General features: G+C 41.4%; 1 long non-coding RNA gene across 1 annotated transcript in view; it reads right to left on the reverse strand.

Annotated features, from left to right (window-relative positions):
* Positions 1 to 720: 720 nt before the first annotated feature.
* The window catches only part of LOC140492016 (uncharacterized), a 47,973-nt gene continuing 29,092 nt past the window's right edge, over positions 721 to 19,601 (reverse strand). Inside the window, exons 3-4 of the long non-coding RNA XR_011963472.1 lie at positions 7,693 to 7,883; positions 721 to 824 (exon numbers count right to left, since the gene is read on the reverse strand). This is a non-coding gene — a long non-coding RNA (uncharacterized lncRNA). The remainder of the gene's footprint in view (positions 825 to 7,692; positions 7,884 to 19,601) is intronic.

Below are 19,601 nucleotides of genomic sequence, written 5' to 3' on the forward strand. Positions count from 1 at the left end.
TCCTCAATTAAGTCACCCCTCAGTATCCAATGTTCTAAAGAAAACAATATTACTCTATAAAATCTTTGCTCATGGTTTCAATTTTCAATGCCGATCAACAATCTTATAGGTCCCCTCAGCACTCTGTGGAGCAGTTATGCCCTTCCTGTAACATAGTAACCAGAAATGAACATCCATCAATCCCTTTGTTTTCTGTCACTGAGCCAATTCTGGATCCAACATGTCACATTCCCCTGTATCCACTGGGCTTTAGGTTTTTGGTCCAGTCTGCCATATGAGCCCTTACTGAAATTCATGTGGACAACGTTCACTACACTGCCTTCATCAATCATCCTGCAATTTCCTCATAAAAATCAAATTCTGTTAGTAAAACATGACCTTCCCTTACACATTAGGTGGGCTGACTACCCCTCATTAGTCCATCTCTCAGAACTAATTCTAGTAATTTCTGACCACTGAGGTCAGGCTGACTGGCCTCCCCTTTACACCCATTTTTTTGAATAATGCAACAACATATGCAGCCCCGAAAACAACTGATAAGCTTCAAAAGACAAAATGAACCAACAACTTATTAACTGGCTGCAGCTTCTTTAAGGTTGCAATAAAGCCTAACTTTTCTTAACATAAAGTGTAACAATTAGTTAATGCTAAATTTAAGGAAAATATAGACTTTAGATTAAAAAAATTACCCCTTACCTCTTTCACTCTCACCAGCTCCTGGGGTTAGTAGTTAATAAAATTCCTCTTTCTTTCACTGAAGAAAATTGTCTCCTTCATTTTGATCTAGTTACCTACATCTTTAATTGAAGTGTGATAGCTGCATGCTAAAAAGAAAAAAAAATGTAGCAACCAAACAAATCTCATTCTTGATTTTACTTGAAGAAAAGCTGAATAAATAGTTAAATGTGAAAGTTACACCTACATTGATATGGTACAATACCTTGGAATTTAAGCACTTAATGCCATGATAAAGAATAGAATCTGATGAGATACTTAGGAAATTGAGCATCTTTCTCATAGAGAGCAAAAATGGGGCAAGTTATGCAAGTGCACACCCAAAGATGGGCAATTCTGATCATGATTTGGACTAACCTTTCACAGCAGAGGACAGGAAACTATAAGCTGGTTAGCCTGACTTTGGTCATTGGTAAGATTTTGGAATCCATCATTAAGGTTCAGCTTTCAGATGATTTGTAAGTGATTGGTAAAATCGGCTGATTCAGCGTGGCTTTATCAAAAAATGGTCATGCCTGACAAATCTGTTATGATTCTTTGAGGAGGTAACCAACAAGTTAGACAAAGGAGAGCCAATGGACGTGTTCTATTTGGAAGTTCAGAAGGCCTTTGTCAAGGTGCCACAGAGGGCTGCTAAATAAGGTGAGAGCCCATGGCTTTGGGGAAAAGTATTAGCATGGATAGACGATTGGCTGTCTGTCAAAAGGAGAAAGTGAGGACTGCAGATGCTGGAGATCAGAGCTGAAAATGTGTTGCTGGAAAAGCACAGCAGGTCAGGCAGCATCCAAGGAACAGGAGAATCAACATTTCGGGCATAAGCCCTTCTTCAGGAAATGTCTGGCAAAAGGCAGAGAGTGTGGATAAAGCAGCCATTTTTAGGATGGCAGCCATTGACTAGTGGAGGTCCACAGACATCTGTGTTGACAGCACAACTATTTACATTATACATTAATAATCTGAATGAAGGAACTGAGAGTATTGTTGCTGTGTTTGCAGATGACGCAAAGGTAGGTGGAGAGACAGGTCATGTTGTGGAAGTGGGTAAGCTGCAGAAGGACTTGGAAAGGCTAGGAGAGTGGGCAAAGAAGTGGCAGATGGAATACAACGTGGGTAGGTGTGAGGTTGTTCACTTTGGTAGAAAGAATAGACGCGTAGACTATTCTCTAAACTGGGAAAGGCAGAAGCACAAAGGGACATGAAAATTCTAGTTCAGGATTCTCTTAAGGTTAACATGCAGGTTTGGTTGACAGTTAGGAAGGCAAATGTGATGTTAGTATTCATATCAAGAGGGCTAGAATACAAGTACTGCTGAGGCTATATAAGGCTCTGGTCAGACCACATATGGCATATTGTGAGTAATTTTGGGGCTCGTTTCTAAAGAAGGATGTTTACAAGAATGATCCGGAGGATGCAGAACTTGTCATATGAGCAGTAGTTCAGGGCTCTGGGTCTATATTTAACAGAGTGTTGAAGGATGAGGGAGTCTTTCATTGAAACTCACAGAATATGAAGAGGCCTGGATAAAGTGGACAGGGAGAAGATGTTTCCACTAGTAGGAGACACTAGGACCTGAAAGCACAGAGTTAAGTTATCAACCTTTCAGAACTGAGATGAGGGGGAATTCTTTCAGCTGGAGAATGGTTAATCTGTGGAACACATTATCACAAAGGGTTATGGAGGCCAAGTTACTGAATGTAATTTAGGTTCTTGTTTGGTAAGGGGACCAAGGGTTACAGGGAGAAGAGAATCTCGATTAGAGTGGTGCTGGAGAAGCACAGCAGGTCAGGCAGCATCTGAGAAGCAGGAAAATTGACGTTTCGGCCAAAAGCCCTTCATCAAGAATTAAGGCAGGGAGTCTCCAGGGTGGAGAGATAAATAGGAGGGGGTGGAGCTAGGGAGAAGGTAGCAAAGAGTACAACAGGTGGATGGGGGTGGGAATGAAGATGATAGGTCAGAGAAGAGGGTGGGAGAAGGCAGCAAAGAGTACAATGGGTGGGTGGCGGTGGGATGAAGGTGATAGGTCAGAGAGGAGGGTGGAGCGGATAGGTGGGAAGGAAGGTTAGCAGGTAGGACAGGTCATGAGGATGGTGCTGAGTTGGAAGGTTGGAACTGGGGTAAGGTGGGGGGAAGGGAAATGAGGAAACTGGTGAAGTCGACATTGATGCCCTGGGTTTGAAGTGTTCCGAGGCAGAAGATAAGACGTTCTTCCTCCATTCGTCAGGTGGGGAGGAAGCGGTGGTGGAGGAGGCCCAGGACCTGCATGTCCTCGGCAGAGTGGGAGGGGGAATTGAAATGTTGGGCCACGGGGGGGTGGGGTTGATTGGTGTGAGTGTCCTGAAATGTTCCCTAAAGCGGTCTGCGAGAAGGCGTTCAGTCTCCCCAATATAGAGGAGACCGCATCGGGAGCAATGGATATAATAGATGACATTGGTGAATGTGCAGGTGAAACTTTGATGGATGTGGAAGGCTCCTTTGGGGCCTTGGATGGAGGTGAGGGAGGAGGTGTGGGTGCAGGTTTTGCAATTCATGCGGTAGCAGGGGAAGGTACCAGGAGGGGAGGGTGGGCTATTGGGGGGGCGTGGACCTGGGGGCCATGGGTTGTTGAGGGAATGGTGTTTGCGGAAAGTGGAAAGGGGTGGGGAGGGAAACATATCCCTGGTGGTGGGGTCCGTTTAGAGGTGGTGGAAATATCGGTCGATGATGCGGTTTATGCGAAGGTTGGTAAGTTGGAAGGTGAGGACCGGGGGGTTCTGTCCTTGTTGCGGTTGGAGGGGTGGGATTTGAGGGTGAAGGTGTGAGATGTGGATGAGATGCATTGGAGGGCATCTTCAACCATGTGAGAAGGGAAATTTCGGTCTTTAAAGAAGGAGGCCATCTGGTGTGTTCTGTAGTGGAACTGGTCCTCCTGGGTGCAGATTCGGCGGAGGCTGAGGAAGTGGGAATACGGGATAGCATTTTTGCAGGAGGTAGGATGGGAAGAGAAGTAGTCCAGATAGCTGTGTGAGTCAGTGGGTTTGTAAAAAATGTCAGTGTCAAGTCAGTCGTCATCGATGGAGATGAAGAGGCCCAGGAAGCGGAGGGAGGTGTCAGGGATGGACCATGTAAATTTAAGTTTCTGGATTAGTGGTGCTGGAAGAGCACAGCAGTTCAGGCAGCATCCAAGTAGCTTCGAAATCGACGTTTCGGGCAAAAGCCTTTCATCAGGAATAAAGGCAGTGAGCCTGAAGCGTGGAGAGATAAGCTAGAGGAGGGTGGGGGTGGGGAGAAAGCAGCATAGAGTACAATGGGTGAGTGGGGGAGGGGATGAAGGTGATAGGTCAAGGAGGAGAGGGTGGAGTGGATTGGTGGGAAAGAAGATAGGCAGGTAGGACAAGTCTGGGCAAGTCAAGCGGACAGTTACTGAGCTGGAAGTTTAGAACTCGGGTGAGGTGGGGGAAGGGGAAATGAGGAAACTGTTGAAGTCCACATTGATGCCCTGGGGTTGAAGTGTTCCGAGGCGGAAGATGAGGCGTTCTTCCTCCAGGCGTCTGGTGGTGAGAGAGCGGCGGTGAAGGAGGCCCAGGACCTCCATGTCCTCGGCAGAGTGGGAGGGGGAGTTGAAATGTTGGGCCACGGGGCGGTGTGGTTGATTGGTGCGGGTGTCTCGGAGATGTTCCCTAAAGCGCTCTGCTAGGAGGCGCCCAGTCTCCCCAATGTAGAGGAGACTGCATCGGGAGCAACGGATACAATAAATGATATTAGTGGATGTGCAAGTAAAACTTTGATGGATGTGGAAGGCTCCTTTAGGGCCTTGGATAGAGGTGAGGGTGGAGGTGTGGGCGCAGGTTTTACAGTTCCTGCGGTGGCAGGGGAAAGTGCCAGGATTGGAGGGTGGGTTGTCTGGGGGCGTGGACCTGACCATGTAGTCGCGGAGGGAATGGTCTTTGCAGAAGGCGGAAAGGTGTGGGGAGGGAAATATATCCCTGGTAGTGGGGTCTTTTTGGAGGTGGCGGAAATGTCGGCGGATGATTTGGTTTATGCGAAGGTTGGTAGGGTGGAAGGTGAGCACCAGGGGCGTTCTGTCCTTGTTATGGTTGGAGGGGTGGGGTCTGAGGGCGGAGGTGTGGGATGTAGACGAGATGTGTTGGAGGGCATCTTTAACCATGTGGGAAGGGAAATCGCGGTCTCTAAAGAAGGAGGCCATCTGGTGTGTTCTGTGGTGGAACTGGTCCTCCTGGGAGCAGATACGGCGGAGGCGGAGGAATTGGGAATACAGGATGGCATTTTTGCAAGAGGTAGGGTGGGAAGCGGTATAATCCAGGTAGCTGTGGGAGTCGGTGGGTTTGTAAAAAATGTCAGTGTCAAGTCGGTCGTCATTAATGGAGATGGAGAGGTCCAGGAAGGGGAGGGAGGTGTCAGAGATGGTCCAGGTAAATTTAAGGTCAGGGTGGAATGTGTTGGTGAAGTTGATGAATTGCTCAACCTCCTCGCAGGAGCACGAGGTGGCGCCAATGCAGTCATCAATGTAGCGGAGGAAGAGGTGGGGAGTGGTGCCGGTGTAATTACGGAAGATCAACTGCTCTACGTAGCCAACAAAGAGACAGGCATTGCTGGGGCCCATACATGTGCCCATGGCTACCCCTTTGGTCTGGAGGAAGTGGGAGGATTCAAAGGAGAAATTGTTAAGGGTGAGGACCAGTTCAGCCAAACGACTGAGAGTGTCGGTGGAAGGGTATTGTTGGGGACGTCTGAAGAGGAAAAAACTGAGGACTTGGAGGCCCTGGTCATGGCGGATGGAGGTATAGAGGGATTGGATATCCATGGTGAAGATGAGGTGTTGGGGGCCAGGGAAACGGAAGTCTTGGAGGAGGTGGAAGGTGTGGGTGGTGTCTCGAACGTATGTGGGGAGTTTTTGGACTAGGGGGGATAGGACAGTGTCGAGGTAGGTAGAGACGAGTTCAGTGGGGCAGGAGCATGCTGAGACAATGGGTCGGCCAGGGTGGTCAGGCTTGTGGATCTTGGGAAGGAGGTAGAACCGGGCAGTGCGGGGTTCCGGACTATGAGTTTGGAAGCTGTGGGTGGGAGATCTCCTGAGGTGATGAGGTTCTTGTATGGTCTGGGAGATGATGGTTTGGTGATGGGGGGTGGGGTCATGGTCGAGGGGGCAGTAGGAAGAAGTGTCCTCGAGTTGACGTTTGGCTTCAGCGGTGTAGAGGTCAGTGCACCAGACTACCACTGCGCCCCCTTTATCCGCTGGCTTGATGGTGAGGTTGGGATTAGAGCAGAGGGATTGGAGGGCTGCGCGTTGTGATGGTGAGAGGTTGGAGTGGGGGAGGGAGGTAGACAGGTTGAGGCAGTTAATGTCCCGACGGCAGTTGGAAATGAAGAGGTCGAGGGCAGGTAATAAGCCAGCGTGGGATGTCCAGGTGGATGCAGTGTGTTGGAGGTGGACGAAGGGGTGCTCCGAAGGTGGGCGGGAGTCCTGATTGTGAAAGTAAGCTTGGAGGCGGAGGCGACGGATTTTACCATGTAAATTTAAGGTTTGGGTGGAATTTGTTGGTGAAGTTGATGAACTGCTGAACCTCCTCGCGGAAGTACTAGGTGGTGCCGATGCAGTCATCATTGTAGCAGAGGAAGAGGTGGGGAGTGATGCCAGTTTAACTATGGAAGATGGACTGTTCTACGTAGCCGACAAAGAGACAGGCATAGCTATGGCCCATTTGGGTGCCCATCGCTACCCCTTTGGTTTGGAGAAAGTGGGAGGATTCGAAGGAGAAATTGTTAAGGGTGAGGACCAGTTCGGCCAAATGAATGAGAGTGTCAGTGGAAGGGTACTATTGGGGATGTTGGGAGAGGTAAAAACGGAGGGCTTGGAAGCCCTGGTCATGGTGAATGGAGGTGAAGAGGGAGGGTTACAGGGAGAAGTCAGGAAATTGAGGTTGAGAAATATATCAGCTATGATCGAATGGAGGAGCAGACTTGATGGGCTGAATGGCTCAATTCCCCTATTATATTGCTAATAGCCCTATCATTTGGTCAATGGAAAGAATGGTTTCAATAGGTGAAAGGAATAGTTGCAATAGTTTATTCCTCCTCACATAAACTATTTCCATCTTGGTTTGATTATTCTATTGTTAGTAATAATATTGGTATGGCTGCCAATGAAAAAAGTAGCTTTGCCAGTTGAGAAGAAACGGTATGTGCAGCAGAAAGTGTTTTACTGAGAGTTTTACTATATTGCAATAGCCCTACTGTTTTCTCACTGATGTAATAGCAAGTACATAATGTTAACTATCATTAACATCACAAACTTTATTTTCGAAAAGGATCACAAATCGAAGGTGAAGCCTTTTAGAGATATATGGATGAATGAAAATACTTGAAAACTATGATTCCATTCAGAGATTTAGATATTAAAGCACATACCTTCATTTTCTCAGTTTATGATATTATATAATCCCTCAAACAGAACACACCCACCCTAGTTATTGATACCCAATCCCTATTATGATCTGTGGAGCTGTTTAGTTTTGTACTGTAATATTAAGTATGGTCTATTATTACCAAATGGATTTCTCCTTCCACAGTGATTATCAAGACAAACATCAACAGAGAGAACGTTTCATTTCATTATGCAAAATGAAGATCTGAAGAATCAAATTTGTAATGTCATCACTGCAAGATTACAAGAAATTCATCTGTGGTGGATTTGTGAAAAGTAATCGGGATGTATATTTTGTTATAGTTATATTACTCTCTATAATAAACATTTAATTAGGTAATGAAATATAATATTCCTCATAAATGATTACATTGAATTTTTTGTAGCTTTTAACAAAGACAGAGTTATTATTCCATTTTGAATTGTTTCTACATTTTGCAAAAGGACATGAAATGCAAAGATCTTGAAGGTCTCCTCTGTGTATTATGTGCAGTGAAATTCTGAACATTTCTTAAATAAGACATGTATATTCTCACCTAACATACATAGGAGGTGATTCACCTTCTTTTGCAGTTAGCTCCTATCGTTACTTCAGTGATATCCAGGACAGCACATCCTATCTCTTGGCAATGTTTCTTTTGCGTTTTGCATGTATAAGATTGTTGTCTTTTCTGATGAGATATGAAGCAAACTGGCTTCGTCCCACAATCTTCATCTGCTGTGCACACTTAAATAGAAATGAAATTAGGTCACCTCTCTGTAGCTTATATTCAGAGTACTATAATGCTTTAGCAGGCAATCCCTGAAGAAAAAGATTACCAGCTTTTTAAAAATCCTTCCCAGGTTTCAGGATCATTCCTTCCCTCTGAAGCACTTGCTTTCAAAGCCTACATTGTCTAAACTCAGCTTCACAAGGGTATCTCCTTATTTTGCAGCAAATCACATTGTAAAAATTGCTTGTACTTGCATTAGAAACAAAATAACGGACTTCAGTTATCTTTTTTAATTGCTCTCGCAGATAAAACAAAGAAATTCAGATTACTTTGATTATTTCAATATGTCTCTGTAACATTAATTTTTTAAATCCTAAATTTAAGAACCAGAAGTTTCAAATTGCCAACATTTTGTGAGATTCTTTCTGCATTTTGCAGAACTCATCATTACTGAAAACAAAGCTATTCAGAACTAAAACTTGAAAATTCACTTGATTTTGACAGATCTTCTGGACAATGGAACTAGGAAACACAGAATCCAGGATGTTCCTAGCTTCTCCAGTAGTGCCAGGCATCACTAGATTCTCAAACTCATAAATGCAGTTGTAACATTCTGTTAACCTTGTAATAGATTGGATATCTGCCTCTGCTTAAATTGGTTCTTGACCTTAATTTTACAGGAGTAACGTTGTCAGTCTTTGCAAAAAAATAAGAATTTAGGCAATGAGGAATACTTAATATAAGATATTTTAGATTTAAAGTCTTAAATATATGTATTCAATTATTCTTCCCCATGCTCATTTATAGCCTTATTTTAACAACCTACTGTGTTAGATTATGGATTTGGAGCTGAATCTTAGCTGACTAATCATTTTGTACAAAAGACCATCCAATGGTGAAGATTATTCTAGATTATTCATAAAGGAGAACGTAGCATAAATTAGGACCTATAAAAGACATTTACAGCAAAGACAATAATAGGCAACAAAAAAGGCAAACCTTTTAAATGAGTATGCTATACCCTTTGCAAGACATCCAGTGCAAAAACACAAGAAAAACACTTTTTGGTGTACGGAACCCAAAAACAAATCAAATGGCGGAACCTAATAGATTTAATACTCATTTCTAAACATGGTAATCAAGCAAATAATAAGTCAAATATCCAAGACAATGAAATTGCAGTTGCAGTAATCATTTTCCAAGCACTGGATAAATATCATTCCTACTATTTTAAGAAAAACTGAAGGATGAAAACCAATTATTGACCTTAATACAAAAACAATGTGGCGGCTACAAATTTGAAATTAAAAAAAACTGAAAATATTCAGCAGATCAGTGGAGTCTATGCAGAGAATAACAGAGTTGATGTTGAAACTCCTATTTATAACGCAAGGCCATCAACTTGAAGCACTTACTCTTTTCTCTCACCACAGATACTGACAGTCCTTCTACTACTAACATTTTCTATATTTTATTAATTATAGTCCTTTCAGTTTAACATCAGTGTGGGAAGCTGCTGGAAAATTGGTCAAGACTGAATTAATCAAAAAGGCACCATAAATCTGTAGAAGGTAAATTATTTATGTATACTTTACATTTTCAGAAGCCTTATTTATTAGACAGTGTGTCTATAACAATTGTCTATGTGGACTTCCAGAAGGTAATTGATAAATTTTATCGAAGAGATTATTACCAAATGAGAATAAATGAAGTTGAGGTTCACATCAGTCATGTTTAACCAGATGGTGGTATAAGCTCAAGGGACAGAATAGAGTGAACCTCTTTCTAACTATATTAAAAGCGTATTGTACTTCAGGAACATGGGATGGTAACATGATTCAGCTCCTTACAGCAGAAAAGTTAAAAGTAGTTGTTCCCTTTTTAAAAAAGGAAATGCATTATAGTTCTCTCCTCTGTTAGGAAAATCTTTTGTTTTAATCCTCTTTCTGATTGTCTCTTTCCAGCATTTTCAATTTTCATTTCAGATTTTAGCAACCAAATCTTTTTTTTTAGTGCCCACCACTTAGTTCATTTCACTTGCTCCTGCCTTTCTTAAAATAATAGGAATGATACATGTATACAAGCTGACCTCAGTTCTCGCTCTGTAGAAATAGCAAGGATCAGCATGTTTCTCAATCGTCTTGTTGATTCAAAGTTCATTAGCAATCAAACAGGTTTCCAAATAGTCATTTAGCAGTACAGAAACTGAGTATTGCTGAAATATACATATAATTGCAAAATACATATGCACTATAAATGAGGGTGGCATGGTGGGCTCAGTGGTTAGCACTGTTGCCTCACAGCACTAGAGACCCGGGTTTGATTCCAGCCCTGTGTCTGTGTGGGATTCCTCCGGGTGCTCCAGTTTCCTCCCACAATCCAAAGATGTGCAGGTCAGGTGAATTGGTCATGCTAAATTGCCCACAGTGTTGGGTACTGGATGTAGGTTTGCTCGCTGAGCTGGAAGTTTCATTTTCAGATGTTTTGTCACCATACCAGGTGACATCTTCAGTGAGCCTCTAGATGAAGCACTGCTGATGATTCCTGCTTTCTATTTATATGTTTGGGTTTCTTTTAGTTGGTGATGTCATTTCCTGTGATTATGTCATTTCCCATGGTGATGATCATCAGCAGTGCTTCGTCCGGAGGCTCACTGAAGATGTTACCTAGTATGGTGACAAAACATCTGAAAATGAAACTTACAGCTCAGCGAGCAAACCTACATCCAGAACCTCAACCTGAGCTACAAATCTTCTCAAAACTCACTAGTGTTAGATACATTAGTCAGGGGTAAATGTAGGGGAGTGGGTCTGGGTGAGTTACTCTTTAGAGTGTTAGAGTGGACTTGTTGGGCTGAAGGGGCTGTTTCCATACTGTAGGGAATCTAATCTAATCTAATCTAATCTAAATGTTGGTTTGCCCATTTAATATTCTTGTGAATTGTCCTGATGAGTTTAAGACAAAAAGCTTCAACAAAACATATCTTTTCTTTAGCAGTATTCAGATAAGTATGCAATGGTCCTGCACTGAACTTGCTAATAATCTGATATCTTTTTGGGTCCTAAAGGGATCTTTTATGATTACTATATTGAGTGGAAATTCAGTCTTACGTATCTCTAATAGTAATCTCCACCTTCAAACATGGAGTTCTGTTTCACTAAGTTCTGAAAGATTTTCTTTTAACAATACGTACACATGAATTATGGGGCAGGTGACTGGTATCGAAATTTTGTAAAATTAAAATTTTCTGCAGTAGTTAGTAATAATTTTCGTCAACCTATATGCACATTCTCAAGGCAGGTTACTTGTATCAAAATGTAAAATTACATTTTCTGCAGTAGTTAGTATTATATTATATTATTTTATATATGTGCATGTTTTTTGACACACCTCCTGATTAGGTGGAGCTCCAAGCCAGACCTTCTAGCCAAGAGGTGGAGACGCTACATTGTGCCACAAGAACTAAATTATCTGCTGTAAACTGTCACAAGCTCAGGGACTGCTTAACTCCCTGTTGCTGTTAATTGTTTTTAAGGTTAGTTTGCTCAGTTGGCTGGAAGGCTGATTTAATAATGCAGTGTGACATCAACAGCACACCAAGTGAGGTTACCATGAAGGTCCCATTTTCTTAACCTTGTCCCTTGTCTGCATTGACCCTCAGGTTAAAGTACCACCTGTCACCTCTCTCTAATGAGAGAACAGACCTCTGGGACTATGGCAACTTTACTGTTTACCTGTTAATTGGGTGTACTGCAGTGCAGTGTTTAGACAGGTGTCCAATCCAATATTACTGAAGATAACATTGACATTTATGAAATGCAAAAACAAGTTTATATTGTGTTTGCTTTTCTTCCGCTCCATGCAAATTCTTAATAAAATAATTCAACTTGTTAGGTAATAAAACATTTTATCTATAAAAAAGCTATGAACTTTCAATTTTAAAAAAATAAACTTGGATTAATATGTTCCATTTTTTACAAGAGAGAATCAGATCTGTTGGAAGAATGTGATGCTGGAAATCTACTCCTGTTTGGAAGAAAAGACAAAATATACATTTAATTAGTGTATGAAGACCCAGGAATGATACCAGTCTTCCTCTTTGGTGATCAGCACATAACAATCAAACACTCTTCAACACACAGAGAGTTGCAGTAACATGAAATTCTTCACAGCTGATAAAAGTAACTTACCAAAGGTTCTTGCAGATTTACATACCATAAGGTGGTATTCCACAACTTGAAATGACTTTTAGATTTCAAATTAGAGTCATAGATTCATTTACTATACAGAAACAGGATCTTTGGCTCACCATATCTTTGTCAAACAATAATTACCAAACTGGTATCTACATGCACTTGATCTATAGCCTACTATGCCCCAGCATTTTAAGAACTCATCCAGATGCTTTATAAATGTTGTGAGAATTGAATTACAAATTGTCTCCACAAAGAAAATAGGTTGATTAAGTCACTTAATACTGGAAAGATAAAAATTGATGAAATTTAATCCAAGATTTTAAAAATATGAGATTAGCATTCAATTGAAAAAATGAAGAAAGGCTTGCATTTATGTCATGCTTTTCTTGACAACAGGACTTTTCAAAACACTTTGTAAGCAGTGATATAGCTTTTGATGTGTAATCATTGTGCTAAAGTTGGAAATTACAAAGAAATAAACTAAAAGTCAAAATACAGTATCTAAAAGATTATTCAAGATATTTCTGCAAAGTGAAATACTTGTGTCAAGAGCTTTGTTGCTGCTATCTCCCTGTGGCATCTCTCGAGATGTTGACTTGCATTGATGGAATCTCTTCACTTTCTGCCTTGATAGAATTTCTATTTAAAGTATTCTCCCCTGACAACCAGCCTGAGCTCAGCAGCAAATATTTGCAGCTATCCTCTACCTTCATGTTTACTGTAGATTTCAATGAAATTATTGAAACTACAGATATTAGTTGTTCAGCCGTAATGATCCTGTGCACCTAACTGCAGCAATTCCAGGTTCAGTTACATAGCCTGTTACTGGTTAAAAAAAAAATTGGTTGGTCATATCATGGTATTTCCATTTCACCTGTTTTAAAGATGGAGATGTAACTGACCTGTATCTCTCTGCCCCTTTGAAGTTTGTGGCACCTCTCCACTTGATAACCAATCCTGCTTCTTTCACAGACAACAACAGCAGTAGCTTCTCTCCAACTGCATCATGTTAATTGCTGCATAAAAGTCAAAACTAAGCAAACTATACCAACAATCTTCCCTGTAAGATTCAATGTTTTGGCGAATGGTGAAATGGTTCACATTTTCTACTTTGTACAATTGCTCTTTTTTTTCTCAATGGAAGCATTCTTCTTCCATTCTTTTATTCCTTATTATTCCATTTTCTCTTCCTTTTCTTAAGGCAATTATTGATTGAATGAAGTTCCAGGATAAACAGTTGGCCTGCAGGATTTCATCTGAGTGATTAAGCTTTCTTGTAACAAACTGTGCACTCCGATCCTAAAATTCCAATACTTTGGAATCTTTCTGCCACAGTGGATCGGAACTCGGGGTGCCATCTGATATGCTGGAGCTAAGTCATTCTAAAATACATGCTAAATTTCAGTGCAAGTGGCTGCTAGTGAGATGTGCCTCCTACCAGCTATGGAAATAACAGGGCACTGAGTGTAAAAGCATTGTCACAGAACTTGTTCCATTTACATCAGAATTAAACCAGACACAAGTTGAGTTTGAACAAAAGAACATATGTTGCCTGTTTGGGTGTCAAAGTAGTTGATGTCATAGACTTTGGGTCTGTTATTTTAGTGGTATTCTTGGAAGAGGTTGGGTGCTCTTTGGATAGCTAATGCTGTACTGTTCAAATGTTGTGATGAACTTCAGTAAGAATTTAGGCTCTTAATCCAATGGAAACTTTTTTTTTAGATTAGATTACTTTTTTTTAGATTAGATTACTTACAGTGTGGAAACAAGTCCACACCGCCCCGCCAAAGCGTAACCCACCCATACCCCTACATCTACATCTACCCCTTACCTAACACTACAGGCAATTTAGCATGGCCAATTCACCTGACCTGCACATCTTTTGGACTGTGGGAGGAAACCCACGCAGACACGGGGAGAACGTGCAAACTCCACACAGTCCGTCGCCTGAGGCGGGAATTGAACCCAGGTCTCTGGCGCTGTGAGGCAGCAGTGATAACCACTGTGCCACCCACAATTAGATTACTTACAGTGTGGAAACAGGCCCTTCGGCCCAACAAGTCCACACCGCACCCGCCGAAGCGCAACCCATACCCCTACATCTACCCCTTACCTAACACTAGGGGCAATTTAGGATGGCCAATTCACCTGACCTGCACATCTTTGGAGTGTGGGAGGAAACCGGAGCACCCGGAGGAAACCCACGCTGACACGGGGAGAATGTGCAAACTCCACACAGAAAGTCGCCTGAGGCGGGAATTGAACCCGGGTCTCTGGCGCTGTGAGGCAGCAGTGCTAACCACTGTGCCACCATGCCGCCCATAAAGCTGTCTGAAACCATTGTGATAATTGAGTTTGAAGAAAAAGGTGGTCTTCCTAGCCTCATCAAAGTTTCCTCCACTGATACCATAGAGTGGATTTCTCTTTCTTTTGCTTTATTTAGTTCCATAAAGTCCCCACAACCTTTTCATTTTGGAGCTTGTACCACACCAGAACAAGGATTCGCTGGCTTGTTCACAGGTGAAGTATTGCATCTTTTTCAGACATGGGTTTGGGTAAATTCAGGTGTAAATAGGCAAATTGGCTTGGCGTCTGCTCTCAGCTTTAGGTGGCAAACTGTCTTTAGCTCCCCTGGGCCACAAAACAACTTTGGGAATTACTTCTGAATCCATCATGTTTATTGTTACTATCCACTTCATTGACCTTGTACATAAGTTTAAGGCTGTGTAAGTTTTCTTGCTCAATAAAAAAATACATTTGTAACTTTAAATCACATTACTCTGAGCTTATATTGCATTCTCAGTCAACTAGCCTTTTAGTTGAATAACTCTTGTCTATGAAATTGAATGATAGTTGGTTGGAATATTTCATGAATCAGCTATTTTGTTATGTGTGAAAGGTCTGATATATCTGCCACAATGTCAAGTTTAAAGTTTGTACTTATTATTTTTATATCAGCACTTTAATATTTCCTTTTTGATTCTTCTTTTTGTCCTAGTTATTTCAATGATATCTGGTTCTTCAACCTCTTGAAAAGTACTCATTCTTAAGGGGTTTTTCTTCTGCTTTTAGTTAAAATCTATTTGCAATGGTAGGTTTTTAAAATTGTCAGTCTTTCCATAGGTATATTATGCATTTTTAGCAAAACTATCTTTGCAATGATGCAACCCTTTTCTACCACAGCTAGAGCTTTGCTTTATAGCATCACCACTCTTTCTCTGTCCTTTTTTTGGCTTTGCCTTTGGTACACTTGTACTCTTGTGCCTGACATTTTGTACTATATTGAATGATTTTCCCCCTCCGACTAATTGCACAGCTTTTCTAATCTCAAATCTTCTGTGGTCCATAAGAAATTGAAAAGGATTCTTTTTAAAACTCTGGATATGATCTCTAATCACATGAGATGTTAATGTTTTGTGTTCGTAGTTACCTGCTAAGTATAGTTCATTGATAAATGAATTGATGTTCGCTCTGACCTTTTACTTCCAATTATTAAATCTTGCTTGTTGTGATTATATTTCATCAAATATTGAAGTCCATATTGAAAACTCTGACAACTTCGTCATAAATGTGGTTTTTTCATTTATCCCCATCTCACTAAAACATCATCTACAATGCTGCCGATGATATACAGCAAAATATTGACCTGGACTTTATTTAAATTAGTTCCTAATTTTGAACCGTGGCTATATTTAATAAATCATTTGCATCAGTTATCACCACCACCTTCTCAGTGGCAACTAGGGATGGGCAACAAATGTTTGCTCAGCCAGAGACATCCACAATCCTTGAATGATTTTTAAAAAAATGCTGGATGCTTGTCTGGCCCTGCCTGGGCTGTTCTTTAATGATTCTCTCAATACTTGATCCTGCAGCTGGATCTGTTATTCACTGTTACCATCTGTTGTTATGGCCTTGGGAGAGGCTGGTGTTCTGCATCAATGAGAGAGGTTTCTGGAGTCTAAAATCTTTTTAAGATTACTGTTTATCTAGCATTATATGAAATCTGGCCTTTTCTGGTCCAACCTACATGTGACTCCAATCTGACAGGAAGTAGAGATGTACAAAGGAACCCTTGGTGATTTTGTCAATAAGACACCGAAGATGAACATGCAGAGGAGCAATTAAGAAGTCTAAGTTTTTAAAATTCATTCATGAGATCACTAGGTAGGCAAATATATAAGGTGAGCGAACAAGAAACAGAGAATAAGCAGAAATAGATCATTTTCAGGTTGGAAAGATGTGATGGGTGGTTGCCACATGGATCTATATTAGGGCCTCAACTCTTTACATTTTATATAAATGACTTAGATGATGGGAGCAAACATATATTGTTAAATTTGCTGATGACATAAAGTTGGATGGGAAAGTAAGTTGTGAAGTAAAATATGAGGAGGTTACAAAGGAATAAAGATATTTACTTGAGTGGGCAGGGACTTAGAAAATAGAGTATATGAAATTGTCCATTTTGGCTGGAAAATTTTTAAAAATCTAAATGGTGTGAAATAGCAAAGTTCTGACATGCAGAGGAATCTAGCTGTCCTTGTACATGAATTGTAATTCACATGCTCAAGCAGTGACATCAGAAAAGGAAATATCTCCTGGGTGAGTGCTGTCACTCTTCATTCATAATATTGTTTATCTCATGTGCACATTGTAGTCATGAAAGTATTGTGATTTAATTACTGTTTTTAATTATTGAAAGAAACTTATGTTATTTCATCCCTAACCATTACTATTAGATCAATGGGTGCGAGAATCTAAACAAAGTATTTTCTCTTACTATCATGTACGTGAACAATAAGTTTAAAAACAAGTTTGTGGCTGTAATGGGGAGAAAAAGTCAAAGATACTAGGTCTGAATTTCCACCACAATTATACCTGGAGAATAATAATTTTTTCTGACACTCTGGATAAGGTTAAGCTTTAGCCATTCTTACTTGAAACAATAAGGCTCAATCAGCTCCGATAAAGAATTGCTTAGTTCCTGGGCACAAACTAATGTTGCCAACTCTGGCTGGACATATTACAGGAGATGTAATCACATGACCTCCTACCTTCAACTTTTGCAGAAAGATTTTTCATTCTTCCTTAAATTAGGATTCTGGATAATCCAAGATGGAGGATGGGAAAAATTTCTGGCTGTAACAGCTGCTCTTTTAGATGTTGGAGGTGATTTACTCGAATTCCAGGAGCAGCAATTACTCTTTTATATGCTGTTGCATTCTTTTGGAAATTTTGGAGAAAAATAAAGTCAGGGGAGGAGAGAGAGAGAAAAAAAAACTCACATCGCTAACTAACACAGCAATGAACCTGCACAGTTACTGCCTTTGCTGTTTGAATTCATATATTGCTGGTCATTGGAGTTGTCTGGGAAAATTAACAAACAGTTTGTGCAGGAGTCTTCTGTGACAATCCTCATTTCAAACAAGTATGCTATTTTGGAAAATGTAGGGGATGATGGATTCTCAGGGGAACATAGCATGAACAGCCAAGTTTCTGGTATTGAGTCTGGCTCGAATGAAATGAGGAATAGGTCGGGTTCCAAGTGATCGATTGTGTTCGGGGACTCTCTAGCCTGAGACACAGAACCCAGGGAGGTAGTGAGGAAAAAGATTAATCTGAGACTGGTACAGTTGAGCACAGAAGCGAGTCAAACAGTCAGGGCAGGCAGGGACAAAGCAGAGAATAAAGTAGGACTGATAAATTTATTTATTTCAATGCAAGGGAACTAACAGGGGAAGACAGATGAACTCAGGGCATGGTTAGGAACATGGGACTGGGATATCATACCAATTACAGAAACATTGCTCAGGAATGGACAGGACTGGCAGCTTAATGTTCCAGGATACAAATGCTTCAGGAAAGATGGAAAGGGAGGCAAGAGAGGAGGGGGAGTGGCATTTTTGATAAGGGATAGCATTGCAGCTGTGCTGAGGCAGGATATTCCCGGATATACATCCAGGGAAGCTATTTGGGTGGGACTGAGAAATAAGAAAGGAATGATCACCTTATTGGGATTGTATTATAGACCCCCTAATAGTCAGAGGGAAATTGAGAAACAAATTTGTAAGGAGATCTCAGTTATCTGGGCGACACGGTGACACAGTGGTTAGCACTGCTGCCTCACAGCGCTAGAGACCCGGATTCAATTCCTGCCTCAGGCGACTGATTGTGTGGAGTTTGCACATTCTCCCCGTGTCTGCGTGGGTTTCCTCCAGGTGCTCCGGTTTCCTCCCACAGTCCAAAAATGTGCAGGTCAGGTGAATTGGCTACGCTAAATTGCCCATAGTGTTAGATGCAGGGGTAAATGTAGGGGAGTGGGTATGGGTGGGTGCGCTTTGGCAGGTCGGTGTGGACTTGTTGGGCCGAAGAGTCTGTTTCCACACTGTAAGTAATCTAATCTAATAATAGGGTGGTATGGTAGGGGATATGAACTTTCCAACATAGACTGGGACTCCTATAGTGTTAAGGGGTTTAGATGGAAAGGAATTTATTAAGCACGTACAAGAAAATTTTCTGATTCAGTACGTGGATGTGTCTACTAGAGAAGGTGCAAAGCTTCACCTACTCTTGGGAAATCAGACAGGGCAGGTGACTGAGGTGTCAGTCGGGGAGCACTTTGGGGCCAGCGACCATAGTTCTATTAGTTTTAAAATAGTGATAGAAAAGAATAGACGAGATCTAAAAGTTGAAGTTCTAAGTTGGAGAAAGGCCAATTTTGACAGTATTAGGCAAGAACTTGCAAAAGCTGATTGGGGGCAGAGGTTCGTAGGTAAAGGGACGGCTGGAAAATGGGAAGCCTTCAGAAATGAGATAATCAGAGTGCAGAGAAAGTATATTCCTATTAGAATAAAAGGAAAGGCTGGTAGGTATAGAGAATGTTGGATGACTAAAGAAATTGAGGGTTTGGTTAAGCAAAAGAAGGAAGCATATGTCATGTGTGGACAAGATCGATCGAGTGAATCCTTATGAGTATAAAGGCAATCGTTTGTATACTTAAAAGGAAAATCAGGAGGGCAAAAAGGGGACATGAGATAGCTTTGGCAAATAGATTTAAAGAGAATCCAAAGGGTTTTTACAAATACATTAAGGACAAAAGGGTAACTAAGGAGAGAATGAGGCCCCTCAAAGATCAGTAAGGCGGCCTTTGTGTGGAGCCGCAGGAGATAGGGGAGATACTAAGCGAGTATTTTGCATCTGTGTTTACTGTGGAAAAGGACATGGAAGATATAGAATGCAGGGAAATAGATAGTGACATGTTGAAAAAAATGTCCATATTACAGAGAAGGAAGTGCTGGATGTCTTGAAATGCATAAAAGTGGATAAATCCCCAGGACCTGATCAGGTGTACCCTAGAGCTCTGTGAGAAGCTAGGGAAGTGATTGCTGGGCCTCTTACTAAGGTATTTGTGTCACCGATAGTCACAGGTGAGGTGCCAGAAGATTGGAGGTTGGCTAACATGGTGCCACTGTTTAAGAAAGATGGTAAGGACAAACCAGGGAACTATAGACCAGTGAGTCTGATGTCAGTAGT

The sequence above is a fragment of the Chiloscyllium punctatum genome, chromosome 20 (assembly GCF_047496795.1).
Source record: "Chiloscyllium punctatum isolate Juve2018m chromosome 20, sChiPun1.3, whole genome shotgun sequence".
Classification (NCBI taxonomy): domain Eukaryota; kingdom Metazoa; phylum Chordata; class Chondrichthyes; order Orectolobiformes; family Hemiscylliidae; genus Chiloscyllium; species Chiloscyllium punctatum.